General features: G+C 37.2%; 1 non-coding gene across 1 annotated transcript; it reads left to right on the top strand.

Moving 5' to 3' along the window:
* The first annotated feature begins 9744 nt into the window (after nucleotides 1-9744).
* LOC128589529 (U1 spliceosomal RNA) lies at nucleotides 9745-9908 on the top strand. The gene has a single exon (XR_008381083.1). It is a non-coding gene; the product is annotated as a U1 spliceosomal RNA (small nuclear RNA).
* Nucleotides 9909-16751: the final 6843 nt, after the last annotated feature.

Raw genomic sequence — 16751 nt, 5'->3', positions numbered from 1 at the left:
ATGTGACACCTTTTAATGGGGACAGGTGATTAGAAGCTGAGATCTGGGTGCTGGGTGTGTTAATTGCTTCTACATACACTCAGTGGACAGTACCAGGAAAATAGGCACAGATAGAACGTGTCTATGTCAACATCTCTCCACTTGTGTACACACGTGTTAAAAACCACTGGTTTGTACTGCTAACCCTCAGGTCCATTCGAGCATCAATTATCTCTACCTTTTTCCATTTAATTTTTAACTTTTTTTGTGACAATGAAAACCTGGCTTTACATATTCAAACTATATTATTTGCTTAATAATATAATACACATAGTCTCCTAATTCTTAATGCATAATTTTGTGGAAAATAATTTCCAAGTTAGAAGATGTAATCTGTGCACAGTTTGTGTATGTGTGTTTGTATGTTTCTTTGTCTCCCTAGCCGTATAGTATACAGTCAAAACTGTGCTTTGCAAAGTTGTTTGGAATCGGACTTTCTTTCCCCATCCTGATTATTTTGATTATTTTATTCATTTATATTTATAACAAACTTAAATTCCATTATTTAGGAAATGGAATGAAATTTAGGTTTTGTTGATTATTATTATGTATTCCATTACATTTCATTTTTTGAGCTCATCTATAGCCTGATTAATTTAATTTTTTGTTGAGTTTTGTAAAAATGTATTCCTGTAAGGAAAAACACATCATGATAGGAATGTATATTTATATTTATATTTCAGATTAAGCTGAGGATATAAATGATTAGACTAAATCGTTTGCATTTGTAGAATTTTACATCTATAAGACATTACCATGGTTTGTAAATTTACGACATTATAAAAGTACTCCCTACTCATGGGGTGGAGCAAGATGTTGGACCAGAAGGATTGTTTAGCTGAGCTCTCCTAGAACAACTGAGAAAAAGAGAGAACCCAGCCATACCTGGCACAGGGACCTTACTCAGAGTCATAGCTCAGGGAGTACATGGATGAGGTGGTGAACTGGATACAGCGTATGATCTGGAGCGATGGAAATCTGATGAATTAGGCAAGTGATTGTGACCTGCTGGGATTGGCTGGCCCCCCATGGAGCCCCAGGATGGGAGGAACAGAGAACTCGAATTAATCAACAAAGACCCCAAAATCCCATATGTCTCCTAAAGAAGACCATTGAATGGCTAACAAACATGAAAAAATGCCCATCATCTTTAATCACCAGAGAAATGCAAATGAAAACTACCCTGCGATATCACTTAGTCCCAATGACAATAGCCCACATCACAAACTCTCAAAGCTGCAGATGCTGGCATGAATGTGGAGAGAAGGGAACACTTTTACACTGCTGATGGGACTGCAAACTAACACAACATTTTTGGAAAGAAGTATGGAAAAACATCAAAGAACTCAAATTAGACCTCTCATTTGATCCTGCAATCCCATTACTGGGCATCTACCCAGAAGATAAAAAATCCTTTTATCATAAGGACATTTGCACTAGACTGTTTATCAAAGCTCAATTTATAATCACCAAAATATGTAAACAGCTTAAATGCCCACCAACCCAAGAATGGATTAACAAGCTGTGGTATATGTATACCATGGAATACTATTTAGCCATTAAAAAAGATGGAGACTTTACGTCTTTTGTATTAACCTGGATGGAGGCGTAACACATTGTTCTTAGTAAAGCATCACCAGAATGGAAAAGCAAGAATCCAATGTGCTCTATTCTGATGTGAAGGCAGTAGATGAGCTAATACAAGGGGTGAGGTAGGGGAACGAGGGCAGGGGAGAGGGGAGGAGGGAAGAGGTGGGAGTCACCATGTATGGTACACCCCTTGGGGGTGAGGCACAATTATAAGAGGGACTTTATCTAACAAATGCAATCAGTGTAACCTAATTCTTTGTACCCCCCATGAATCCCAAACAATTAAAAAAAGAAGTTATACTCAGAGAGGTGTCGTTCCTCCTCATCCTGCCTACATATTCTAACTCCCCTTTCTTTTCCTCAGGCCCCATCTGCCACCAGCAAGTAACTGTGATAATTAGTTATTACGTAATTAGATATTATTCCTGTACTGATTTGTGCACACATTACCAGATACGGGTATATTTTATTGCATCCCTTTATTTCTTATATGAATTGGGCATACTATAAGCATTTTTTTTTTTTTTTTAATTTGGCCGGGGCTGGGTTTGAACCCGCCACCTCCGGCATATGGGACCGGCGCCCTACCCGCTGAGCCACAGGCGCAGCCCAACTATAAGTATTCTTTTGTATTTTTCTTTTTTTACTTCAAGTTGAAGAATTGACTCTATATTTGTCTGTAGACATGTTTTCTCTTTTCTTTATGATCTAAAAAGTACTTATTTGTGTGGACCTACTGTACCAGCCAACCCCTGTTTTACGTGTGGCTATTTATGTTGTTTTCAATATCTTAAGACTGTAAACAGAGTGGCCTTGAATGTCTTGTATTGCTGTAGGTATCACTGCCGGGCACATTCCCAGAAATGAAATGGGTTGGGCGAAAGGTAAATAATCACATAGTTTTCAAAAATATTTACAAATCTGATTCCAGAGGGTTGTACTGGTTTTCATTCCAAACAACAACATGAAAACTTTTGTAACGAAAGTTTCTGTTTCCCTGCTGGTAATCACACCAACAAAATGTAGTGTTAAATATATGTTAATGTTCACCAATAAGAAAGCTAAGGATGGGCGGCGCCTGTGGCTCAGTTGGTAAGGCGCCGGCCCCATATACCGAGGGTGGCAGGTTCAAACCCAGCCCCGGCTGAACTGCAACCAAAAAATAGCTGGGCATTATGGCGGGTGCCTGTAGTCCCAGCTACTCAGGAAGCTGAGGCAAGAGAATCGCTTAAGCCCAGGAGTTGGAGGTTGCTGTGAGCTGTGTGATGCCATGGCACTCTACCGAGGGCCATAAAGTGAGACTCTGTCTCTACCAAAAAAAAAAAAAAAAAAGAAAGCTAAGGATTGCTTCATTGGTGTTTAATGTACCTGTGACTGAGGATATGGAACACACACATATTTTAAGGGATGTTTTTAACACTTTCTTAAAAAATCATCCATCCAAGTGGATGGATTTCATTTTCATTCCTCCAATGGATATTTGTTCTTCTGTCTCTTATGTACTCTGCTTGGGAAGCACCATGACAATCACCATTCATACAACACTGTGAGGGAGTTTTTACAGTAAATCAATAACTGTGTTGGAACACCATCCCTACTCACTTGATCTGGCCTGCAATGACTTTTTTCTTTAACTGAAGATAAAAGTCATATTTAAAGGAAGACATTTTGATGACCTGCAGGACATCAAGGGTAATTAATACAGCTCTGATGGCCATTCCAGAAAAAGAGTTCCAGAATTGCTCTGATGGGTGGACTGGTCACTGACATCAGGGCACCAAGGGGGTACCTCAAAGGTGACCATAGTGATATTCAGCAATGAGGTACGTATGCTTTTCTATGATGAGTTTGAAAACTTTATTGTCAGAGCTTGTTGGTAAAATATTGAAACTTAAGTAGTTAACAAAGAGTGTAATATGGCACTTGTGACTTTGAATTCACTGGTTGATCTCTGAGGATGAGAGATTTAGAAAACCAAAGTGTTTTACAATGTTTATGATAAGTTTATTTTTCATATTTCATTTGCTGGCAGAACACATGCCTTGTTTTGAGATATCTACAATGTGTGGGTTACCATTCACAAAATGTATATAATTGCTGACATTTTAGTGTGAAAGCAAAACATCCTTGCTTTAACAAACATCAACCACACAAACATGTTTTAGGAAGAGCAACACAACACTTTATTTTTCCTAACGTGTTAATTTTTGTACACATGTAGGGCATTATGTAACATTTGGATATTTAAAATATAGCTAGTTTATTATTTTCCAAATTATTAAGTTGATTATTTGTAAAACTTAAAAGCACTTACTAAAATTATCTGTACATACTTGCATCTTTCTTTGAAATCTCAGTCTTAAATTATTATTATGTTCTCAGCTAATTTATCTCACAAAAGCCTATCTATTCTTTTGTTGTTAAAGAAATAAAATGCTTATATTTTATAGATATGATAAAATATCATAGTGTATTTGATGTTATATCTACAAGGTACTGGATAAAGAATGATGTCATATCTATTAAAAGTATTAAGAAGTATTAAAAAGGATACAGGTATTAAAAAGAATGATGAATAAAAAATGAAATATCTATAATGGATGACACTACTGAGTGAATAAAGGTCCTGTAGAAAAATATGTAAATGGATGTGATGTAAACATAGGACTATATAGTCTATTTGTCTATTTTTAATAAACTACAGGATCATCATTTTAACCATCTCTTAGAACTATATGTTCTTAAATTAAGTGACATCAACAAATATTTACTAAGTGTCAGATATGAACAAATACTGTGAGGACTCCAGAAAGAAAGAAGCTTTAACATTTGTCTTTGGGAAGCTGATAATTTGGTGGGGCTTCAAGAACAGGAGCCAGTGACTGGATTAAAATAGGAGCATCACAAGTGTGCATATTAGGTTGAGGCAGAGACTAAAGGTACAAGGTATTAAGATTGCAAAATTCACTCTGACTTGTGGTTAGTGGTTAGAGACTTTTCACCTGCTAAAAGATCATCTTAAAATGCAAAGAAATAGTACAAAGAAATTTAAACTGCAGACTTTGGTTTAACCAGACTTTGGTTAAAATGTGTGAACCTATGGGGGCAAGACATGATTGCAAGAGGGACTTTACCTAACAATTGCAATCAGTGTAACTGGCTTATTGTACCCTCAATGAATCCCCAACAATAAAAAAAAAAAAAAAAAATGTGTGAACCTTACAGAGTTTTATGAATAATTCCTTTAAATAATTATGTGAGGCCTGAACAGGTTAAGGATATTTTTAATGCACACTCACTGAGGTGACAGAGATGCCACTGGTGGAAATCATAGCTGGAAAGTGAGAGAACTTGTCTCACTCCTTTATATTCTCAGTGAATCAGTGAATACTGTAGTGCAGAGTCAAATTGTAAAGTAAGGTTTTTGAGTAGGCAGAAGAAGCTACAAGCGTGTTAACTATAAGGAGAAAGCATGCAATTTAGAGCTCATAAAGCTCAGCTGAAAACTCTGAGAAGTAATTATCTTCTGATGCTCTTAAATTTATTTCATGCCATCCCCGTATTCAGTACAAAGAAAGAAAATAGAAGTCATGGAGTTTCAAAAAGATAACTTGTGCAGAGATATCAGATTCCTATGTCACCACTATTAACAACAAAAAAATGAGCTTAAAATGGCTTCCGAACAATTCAAGCATGAGAAGGAAAATAGCATAACCTGTTGGAATCAAACATCTATTTTGTAAATCACTCATGTATTATTTCCAGAAGATGCTGCCTGCCTGCCTGCCTTCATGCAATACTGTAAATATCTGTTTGCCAGACGCTGTGTTACGCTGCATATATCGCAAGACACACAATATTTGTACAAAATATTTGTAGTCAAATGCAACAATTTTATTACATTGTGATAAATCTTAAGTAGGGTGTTAAAAAAAAAAAAGGAGGGCAATGGAACCCTAGGAGGGACAGGAATTGCCCTTTGAAGAGAAGAGGATAATAAAATAGGGCTCCTTGTAAGAAGTCACTGCTGTAATAGTTCTAGAATGATTATTCAGAGGAATACACAAACCAATGGAAGGAAAGGTAAAAATAAACAAAGAAAAAATCAAAATGAGGGAAGTAAACAAAATCATAGAAATAAAAGGACAGAAACAAAGACATAGGACAAATAACTTTCAGCCCATTTAAGGGGGGAAAAAGCTGTAACAATAAGATATCAATGAATTCAAGTAGAACTGATCTCAAAAAAGCTAAAGTCATGTTAAATTGGAAACACAAATAAAAAGACAGGCATAAGTCCAAACATAGCTAGAGTCACAAAAATGTGTACTGGGAAATTTCATCTATTTCAACATACAATCTTAAGGTTGTTCAGAAAGGAGTCGAATGGCTAACAAGCTGTTCAACTCTGGAGGTAAAATAATTGTACAGGTTAAAATGTAAGGCCTCGTCCTGCAGCCAGGCCTTCCATCTCTTTGTTTTGGTCATCTGTTCTGAATGCCACACTGCCTGGGGACAAAAATGGACAAGGTCTTAAAGCACAAATTGGCAGAAAGTGATGGAATAAAAAATGAAGGGAAGCACAATGCTGTAGGTCAGCTGATAGCAGCTGACATACACAATCCTGGTTAGTCACCAGCATAACATATACAATGTAATTTCGTGAGATTTTTTTTATTTTCCATTTTTACTTATTTATACTTTAAATATGCATTATAATTGTATATATTTTTAAGTACAGTACAACTTCCACAGCTGACCACTTCCCTGCACTGACCACCTCCTTACATTGACCCAATTTTTATAAACCAGAGATACACCACATGTACATATCAGAACAGCAGGCCTAGTTCCTTCTGTTGATCATGTCTTTAGGCCCACACGCTTGTTACAGCCTGTTGGGTGGTCAAGTCACAGAGGATTTACTGTATATTTAAATTGGGTTTTAGTTTACGGCCAATTTGTTGTCAGTGTTGGTAGTTTATGGATCAATATATTTTACTATATTGTAGTATTTAAATTTATTTGCCAATTTCACTAAATGATGTACACCAGATGGTTATTTTTAATGTGCATGTAATTATCAAAGAAATATGTAAAACCAGGGTGGCGCCTGTGGCTCAGTGAGTAGGGCGCCAGCCCCGTATACCGAGGGTGGTGGGTTCAAACCCAGCCCCAGCCAAACTGCAACAAAAAAATAGCCGGGCATTGTGGCGGGCGCCTGTAGTCCCAGCTACTAGGGAGGCTGAGGCAAGAGAATCGTGTAAGCCCAAGAGCTAGAGGTTGCTGTGAGCCGTGTGATGGCATGGCACTCTACCGAGGATGGTAAAGTGAAACTCTGTCTCTACAAAAAACAAACAAAAAATGTTCGTTTTTCATTGAATGAAGGCGTATATTAACATCAGAAACCCACAGTTTCTCGCACTGTGTTAGTTTTGATTTTATCTAATTTATATATAATATGAATATGTAAGCTGCTTATCAATTTTGTGAAGCAAAAGTATAATTTTTATTTTATTTTATTTTTTGAGACAGAGTCTCATTTTGTTGCCCTAGGTAGAGTGCCGTATGGGCATAGCTCACAGCAACCTCAAACTCTTGAATTCAAGTAATCCCTTGCCTCAGCCTCCCAGGTAGCTGGAACTATACATGTCTGCCACAAATGCCTGGTTGTTTTTAGAGACAGGGTCTCACTCTTGCTCAAGCTGGTTGTGAACTCCTGAGCTCAAGCATTCCACCGACCTCGGCCTCCCAGAAGGCTGGGATTACAGAAGTAAGCCACTGCACCCATCCTAAAAGTATATATATATATATTTTTTTTTTTTTAAATCTAAGGGTACTATTTGCAACCAAGACAAATACATTCTTATGACTGTAAGAGTAATTTTTAGAAGAAACATTTCAAAATACTATGTGAAATATACATTTTTTTTTTTATTTATACTATTAGAGGTAGAGTACACAGAATATCGATTTGGTCTGAAATTGAGACATACTTTACCAATGATTTTCTTTAGCAAGTCAACCAGCAGTCTTATTTATTAGAAATTTGTATATTAATAATAACAAGACATACATGTATAACATTATTTCCAAACAAAATGTCATTTTTTCAGATAAACACTTTTTTTATATTATTAGTGCAGAAAATATTGAAACTCAGCCTGGTTGCACAGAACTAGGCTGAAGTCTACATTGGTTGACAGCTTCCATGACAAAGACTGTTTCACTGGTTTTGTCTGATTCTCATCCTTATCAATTTTCTATTATATATTTTTTGCTTCATTGTTTCTTGGGAACCATCTTCAGAAAACCTCTTCACAACTCTAACTGGGCCCTGCCTAGACTGCAATGGTAACCATGCTCCCGAGGCAAGAGTATCACAGGTAGTGGAATTCACAGCTGAAGGTGTGAGAGTAAAAAGTAATAAAGCCTGGGGGCCTCCTGTGGCTCAAAGGAGTAGGGCACTGGCCCCATACACCGGAGGTGGTGGGTTCAAACCCAGCCCTGGCCCAAAAAACTGCAAAAAGAAAAAAAAGTAATAAAGCCTAAAGAGGAAAATACCTGTGAGTGTTACATTGTATACAAATGAGAATTCATCTGCCACCTAAGACAATGCTGTTAAAACCTCAGTGTAAGCCCCATTATATTACCGAAATAATTTTTATAAGAGTGAAATATGGGCGGCGCCTGTGGCTCAAGGAGTAGGGTGCCGGTCCCATATGCTGGAGGTGGCGGGTTCAAACCCAGCCCCGGCCAAAAAAAACCACAAAAAAAAAAAAAAAAGAGTGAAATATATAGAGAGATATCAGCTAAGTTATAGAAAGATGCAAATTCATTTGAATAAATACATGAACTAAGGAATAAATGCAGGTGATATACTATAATACAGTAGACCCTTCACAGCTGACCACTGAAGGAGCACAGTCCACTGCACCCTTGTAGGTGAATCAGTCTCAGTTGTGCTCCTTGAAGTTATGAGACCCTGAGAAGGGACATTTCCAGTACTTCAGCTAGATGTGAGTTTTGGGGGATATTCTCCCCCAGGTCACATAAGCAGCTTTGCTGAAAAATGCAGGCAGTCATGCCTTTAAGGAAAGAATAACCTGGAGGGCTCTCTCCAGGTCGTAGCTGGAGACAGAGCATCTGCCTCGGGCAATGGACTGTTGCACTTAATCCCCTACCTCTATTTACACAAAACTTCCACTTAATCATATAGAGAAGTAGGCATACAGAACAGACAACCAGCCCTTTGTGGTTCATCTCCATTGTTGTTTATCTCTAAAAAAGATATTCTTGGTTTAGAAAGGTGTGTATGTACTTTACTGTATTAACTCTGATAAGGCATCTTTACTTTTTGTCTTCCTCGTTCTTGGATTATGTCTATCTGATGATTTTGGGTATATGAGAATGTGAATAAGAACGGCCATTTGCTGCTGTGCCTGAGCGAGCACCAGCCATCCCTTAATAAATCATTCATTTCATCTGCAGTGTCTACCTTCGTGTCCCTGACTAGGCCAGTGGACCGCAACAGACCACCTCCCTGCATTGCCCATGTCCTAAAGCTGACCTGACACTCATAGACCAGACATGCACGACATGTATGTGTCAGTGGAGTGGGCCTGGTTCTTTATGTTGGCCACCTCAATCTATTGACCAGTTTGTTACAGGCCCTTGAGCGGTAACTTATTTTAATTCTTAAAAAATTTGTTGAAACTGTTTTGAAAATGGGCATGCAATATCCAAATATGTATGTCCGGAAATCTAAAATTCGGGCAGGAAAAACAATAAAAATACAATTCTAGCTTCTTTGACTAAAGGCAAGACAACTTTAGTAGTAAATTCAATGTCCATGTTTTAAACATTGATGAAAAAATTTTTAAAAGAGTGCATTAAAATTCTCAGTGATGGGTAGTTTAGGAAATAAACATTATGTGAATAAAATCTCAATTTTAATATTTCATGAAATTATATTTGTACATAATATCATTTTAATAAGATTTCTCTAATTAAATTCTATGCTACCATGAAAAACACATATGATAGGAAATCTGACCTTTCTGTATTAATGAAGGAAATAATTAAGTAAAAATCAGGAGAAAATTGCATATGATGCTACTTACCTCACAGGGGAGATGCCATGATCACGAAGGTGGTTTTCCCAGGGCGAGGCTTATCTATTGCACTCTAGATGTGCTGACCCCTACGATTTCCCCAAATGTGGGAAACTTGACTGCAGAATTTGTGGTAGTGGGGGACTGCGTTCGCGCTTTCCCCTGTAAAAGAGAAAAAAAGAAAAGAAAATTGTGTACGATAACACATAAAGATGAACACAGAGACTAAAATATTGTAAGAAAGTGGTGGGAGTATTTATGAATAATAATTTAAAATGCATCTTCATTCTCCTGTTACAAAATCTACAGCCACAAGGAAACCTTTGGTTCATTGAAGAAAAAGATGAACATTTTTGTTCTGAAATGTAACTAGAAAATAAATAGTCCATAGTAAAACTGAAATATTTAATGTCTACAGCCTCATTAGATTAACAGAGATAAAAATATTTTCTCCTCAATGTACATGTTTATAAATAATATTTATAGAATAATGAATGATATGTAATCACTAAAATGGGGAGATGAAAAAAAAATACTGGGCAATGTTTTCTACCTGGAAAGTGTTGGCATAAATATCCAGTAAGCAACTCTGTCAAGAAGTGAAGGAGGGGTGGCACCTATGGCTCAAGGAGTAGGGCACCAGCCCCATGTACTGGAGGTGACGGGTTCAAACCCAGCCACAGCCAAAAACAGCAAAATAAAAAAAATAATAATAATAAGTGAAGGAGGTAGTGGAAGCATCCAAGCAAAATAATTTCCTCCCCTCAGGGAGATTTACACGAAATTTATAGAAGTCTCTGGAAAAGTTAGGGAGGACATCTGACTTTTGAAATCTCTATCTACTTATCTACTGATCTATCAATTATCTATCCACTTATCAATCTCAGATCAAAGTTTATACCTACTTAATTTTAAATGATATTTTATCTTGGATGGATAAAGGAGATGTATAGGCCACATTCTTTTAATTTTTATAATTCAGTAACATACACATATTTTATTTTATTTTTGTTTTCTTGCAAACAACACAGTTACTGAAAATGTGAAGTTTACTTTTGAAAAGCAGCTTAGGGTAATAAAAAATATGAAAAATACTGGATTACATTCCAGTTCTGTGTATGTTTAAACTTAGGGGAATCCATTTACCTGTCTGAGTTCTGCTAAATTCAATTATAAAAATGCCATAACAGTGCTGTCTCTTTTTAACTCTAAGGAAAAACACATTATGAAGTATACTGTGACACCCAAACATAATAAAAAGTTATGAGTAAAAAGCTGCTAAATACAACTTTTCTTTTTTCATTAAGAGAATGACAAACCTTTATCATCAGGATTAAGTGAACTTTTTATTGGTAATTAATTGCAAGTGCAAAGGGCTAATTATTGCAGCTATTGGACTAAGTGAACTTGTACCTAGAGAAAAAAAGAGCATTACTGTGCCTCATCAGTAATAGTCTTACTGGGTGGGAATGTCCTTTGGTAACATCATGAATCCAATATTTTTATTTTTTTATTATTTTTTATTAAATCATAACTTTGTACATTGATGCATTTATGGGGTTCAGGGTACTGCTTTAATATACAACGTGAAATGCTTACATTGAACTAAGTAACACTTCCATCACAATTATGCTCATTTCTTAATAGTTTTGAAATGTACCATTGCATCATGCACATTAGTGAGGTCCCCCCAAATACCCTTCCTCCTCCCAAATCTCCCCTCCCTTCCCTCTCTCTCCTTTTCCCTTCTACTTTCTGGACTATAGTTATGTTTTGCCATTCCTATGAGTATGTAGGTGGTTATATATTGATTTCATAGTAATATTGAGTACATTAGATCCTCTTTTTTTCCATTCTTGAGATACTTTACTAAAAAGAATATGTTCCAGCTCCATCTGGGTAAATATAAAAGATGTGAAGTCTCCATCTTTTTATGGCTGCATAATATTCCATGTTGTACATATACCACAATTTGTTAATCCATGAATCCAATATTTTAAAATTAAGCTAATTCTGTCAGCTAAGAGGCTGGAGACTGTGGTCACCAACTCAGAAACTATGGGTGCAATACTGGTCCAGGGCCTGTCAGGAACTGCAATGCACAGCAGGAAGGGAGCAGGAGGCCAGCAGGGGAGGCTTCGTATGCATTCGCAGCCGCTTCCTACAGCTCAGGTCCTCACCTGAGCTCTGCCAGAGTTAGATCCGTGGAGGCATTAGCTTCACATGGGAGCATGAACCCAACTGTGCATTCAACGGCTCTAGGTCATGTGCTCCCTACAAAGATCTAATGTCTCCTCCTCCCACCCCCATCCATGGAAAAATTGTCTTTGATAAAACCAATCTCTGGTTCCAAAAAGGTTGGGGACGGCTGCCACTGAAGCAATGACACGCAGTAACACAAAGCACGCCCGCCAGTCAGATATTTGTTTCTTATATCATTTTTTCAGCAAAAGCACAAGAGCTTTTTGGAGAGATGGCTGACTCTAGGACTGAGGCAGGCAATATGTAACACATCCCTAGAATATTTGTAGTGCCATGAAGCAAGAGAGTTCTCAAAATCCCAAACATGAAACAAAACAAATACACCCCAACACCTTAATGGAGGTATCTTGAGAGAACACAGGAGGAGGATGGAGCTTCTGATGGACAAATCTGAAACAATTTGAATAATCAAATGAAGTAGTATTAGCTTTTTAGTCCCAAAATAAATATGTATGAGCTCTGAGTATTATAAGTAAATGACAAATTATAAATAAATAAAGAGGGACATGAGCTGCATGCAGGTGAGTTTTGAATAAAATACTTAGAAATTCATTCATCAAGGAGGTGGGCATGACACCCCTCTCACGTGTGGGCTGCACCTGCAACTCCCTTCCAAAGAGCACAGTATGGAAAGTAGGAAAAGCGCAGCTGCAATGTGGGAAAATCTGACCTTGACACACATGATGATATTGACACTCACCCTGTGGTCTTTTCCTCAAATCCCTCATCTCAGTCTAATCAAGATAAAAATATCAGAAAAAAATCTCATGGAGGGTTATTTTACAAAATACAAGACTGCTGCTCCTTTTGTCAAACTGATCAGACTGTCATAGTCAAGAGCAAACCAAGAGTTCAGGACAACTGAATCTCGTGTGGCATCCCACACTGGATCCCAAGACAGAAAAGGGAGTAGGCAAAAATCATAGAAACTTCAATAAAATGTGAACTTTAGTTAATATAAATGTAAAAAAGAATGTGCTGGAATAAGCTCCTACTAAATTTCACTAAACTCCACATCTCCAATGGAAATGCAAGTCACTAAGTAACAGAAATTAAATCAGCTCTTAATAACGTGAGAACAAGATGGAGAAAACCAATGGAGGGTGAAAAGCAGAGCTTACTGAATTAAAAGGACAGAAATAAAATTGCTACTAAGGATATTCAGTAGAATTTCCTTGATCACTGAACAGGAAGGCAAGTATTATAATAAAATTCTAAGGAAAGAATTGTATTAAATGAGTATCAACTTGATTGGGACTGTACATGGTAGGAAACCTTTTTTGAAAGCTGGTACATTTTTTTAAAGGATGAAATACACTCAAAGGGCCTACCTGGTGAGACCCTGGTTAGAGAAAAGCTTTCGCTACCTTTAGATGCTTTCTTCCTAAGTGGTCTTGTTTGGAAGATTGGCTGCCACCTCTTTCCTGCAGGGGTCCTCAAACTTTTTAAACAGGGGGCCAGTTCACTGTCCCTCAGACTGTTGGAGGGCCGGACTATAATTTAAAAAAAAAAAAAAGCAACTATGAACAAATTCCTATGCACACTGCACATATCTTATTTTGAAGTAAAAAAACAAAATGGGAACAAATACAATCACACTCCGTATGTGGCCCATGGGCCATAGTTTGAGGACCCCTGCAAGTTTAGCGCATCAAGGAAAAGAAATCACTTCTCAGAATGTGTGTGAAGGCATTAAAGAGAGACAGCTGCTACCTAAAGCAAGTTAACATGAGTGTGGGGAGAGCCACAGCAACCTCAGCTCGTGAGAAACACACACACACACACCCTGCACTCACACATCGCACATTCCCCATTTACTAAAGTGTGGAAGCAAATTCTTCACATACGTAAGCACAGAAGATGTTTTCCTATATTCAGAGAACAAAATGAAGATGTTTGAAGCATGTTGCTTTTAATTACTGTATTTATGCAACAAATTTTCTCTCAATTTTTTTTATCTTTGTCCAGCCCACTTTCCTGATGGAATTTTTGCTTATAAGAAAGAAAAATATCTGAATCAAGTATTATAGCACAATATGGCAAAGAAGTGGTCATTTATGTTTTTGCTTCCCAGCCTAAAAACTCAAGAAAAATGGCTTTAGCTAGTGACTAACACATGAAAGACACTTTCTAACAACTGGAATCTATGAATCCCACAATTCATCATTGTTAAAAGTGTTTTTCTTCTTTTTTTATTTTTAATTGATAAGAATTGGATACGTTTGTAGTTTGAAATATGGTTTGAAATACGTAGGCATTGTAGAACATCTAAATGATGCTAATTAACATATGCATTACTTTACACATTTGCGGTTTATTTGTGGCAAGAGCACTTAAAATCTACTCTCTTAGCAATTTTCAAGTATAGAATACATTGCTATTAAATGCAGACATCATGTTGTACAATAGATCTCCCAAAGTTATTTCTCCTATGTGGAATGTTTTTCCTTTGACTAACATCCCTTCTCTTCCCTGGAAATCCTTCAAAGCCCCCCTTAAAATTTTAGGAAATCAAATTGCTACTGTCACACAGACAGAGGAAAATGTATTTTCTGCATAATTCTCAAATTCTCTAAATTAGATACTTATATTTATACTGTATTTATATCTGATAATATTCCATGTGTTGTAGCTTTATTTATATTGGTGATCTTCAGAGTGTCTTTTATGTTTCTTTTTTTTTTTTTTTGCCGGGGCTAGGTTTGAACCCGCCACCTCCGGCATATGGGACCGGCGCCCTACTCCTTGAGACACAGGCGCCGCCTCAAAGTGTCTTTTAAACATAACTGTCATCATGTTTACACATTACTAGCAGCTAGGTAATAAAAACAAACAAACAACAAGCAAAAAATATGCTAAATATATGAAGTCAGGTGTTGCACATGGCCTCATAAAACAAACACGGGCAAAAATTAATATCCTATGTAAGTGTGTTTTCCACATGTTTGCATATATTTTCTGAGGGGTTTAATAAATTTACATCTATGGGAAGATCTGAAAGAACTAGTTGCCTTCCCCAAATTACCCTTTCCTGTGCATCCTACTTACATGCAAATTCATCATACTCCTGCTGTTCAGAGAATCAATCTAATATATTAGGAATATAATTTATATTACACAAAAAGTATAATGCTAGGCCAGAAGTCATTAATTTTTGTACATTTTCCAAGGATTGTTTTTTACCCGGGTATTTTGCTGTCTTAGTTTTTCATTCTTTTCTTTTCTTTATCTCTCTCTCTCTCTCCCTCCCTCTCTGTCTCTTGGTTTATTTTTTTGGAAGCAGAGTCTCTCACTCTGTTGCCCTGGATAGCATGCACAGAGTCATCAAAGTTCATGACAACCTCATGGCAATTGCAACAACAACAAAAATAAACAAATGGGACATAATTAAACTGAAAAGTTTCTGTACAGCTAAGGAGACAACAACCAAAGCAAAGAGACAACCTACACAATGGGAAAGGATATTTGCATATTTTCAATCAGACAAAAGCTTGATAACTAGGATCTATAGAGAACTCAAATTAATCCACAGGAAAAAAGCCAACAATCCCATATATCAATGGACAAGAGACATGAATAGAACCTTCTCTAAAGAAGACAGACGAATGGCTAACAAACATATGAAAAAAATGTTCATCATCCCTATATATTACAGAAATGCAAATCAAAACCACAATGAGGTACCATCTAACCCTAGCGAGAATGGCCCACATCATGAAATCTCAAAACTGTAGATGCTGGTGTGGATGTGGAGAGAAGGGAACACTTTTACACTGCTGGTGGGACTGCAAACTAGTACAACCTTTCTGGAAGGAAGTATGGAGAACCCTCAAAGAACTCAAGCTAGACCTCCTATTAGATCATGTAATCCCATTACTGGGCATCTACCCAGAAGGAAAAAATCTTTTTATCATAAGGACACTTGCATTAGACAATTTATTGCAGGTCAATTTACAATCACCAAAATTTGGAAACAGCCTAAATGCCCACCAAGCCAGGAATGGATTAACAAGCTCTGGTATATGTACACCATGGAATACTATTCAGCCATTAAAAAAAAATGGAGACTTTGCATCCTTCGTATTAACCTGGATGGAAGTGGAAGACATTATTGTCAGTAAAGCATCACAAGAATGGAGAAGCATGAATCCTATGTACTCAATTTTGATATGAGGACAATTAATGACAATTAAGGTCACGGTGAGAGTGGGGGAAGGGGAGAGCAAAGAGAGAAAGGAGGGAGGGGTGGGGAAAGGAAGAGCAGAGACAGGGAAGGAGGGAGGGGTGAGGCCTTGGTGTGTGCCACACCTTTTTGGGGCAAGACACGATTGCAAGAGGGACATTGCCTAACAAATGCAATCAGTGTAATCTGGTTTATTGTACCCTCAATGAATTCCCCCCCCCAAAAAAAAAAAACAAAAAAACTCTAAAAATAAAAAAAAAAAATTAAAAAGTTTATGGCAACCTCAAACTGGTTGGTCGGTGGTCTTCCTGCCTCAGCTTCTGGAGTGGCTGGGACAACAGAAGCATGTCCCACGCATTAATTTTTATATATATATTTTTTTAATTTTTATTTTTTTTTATTTATTTTTTATTATTATTTTTTTTGTGTGTGGTTTTTGGCCGGGGCTGGTTTTGAACCCACCACCTCCGGCATATGGGACCGGCGCCCTACTCCTTGAGCTACAAGTGCGGCCCTAATTTTTATATTTTTTAAAGAGAAAGGGGCCTCACTCAGGCTGGTCT

The sequence above is a fragment of the Nycticebus coucang genome, chromosome 6 (assembly GCF_027406575.1).
Source record: "Nycticebus coucang isolate mNycCou1 chromosome 6, mNycCou1.pri, whole genome shotgun sequence".
Taxonomy (NCBI): domain Eukaryota; kingdom Metazoa; phylum Chordata; class Mammalia; order Primates; family Lorisidae; genus Nycticebus; species Nycticebus coucang.
Note: the sequence above shows the minus strand (reverse complement) of the source record. Positions and strands in the feature narration are given on the sequence as shown.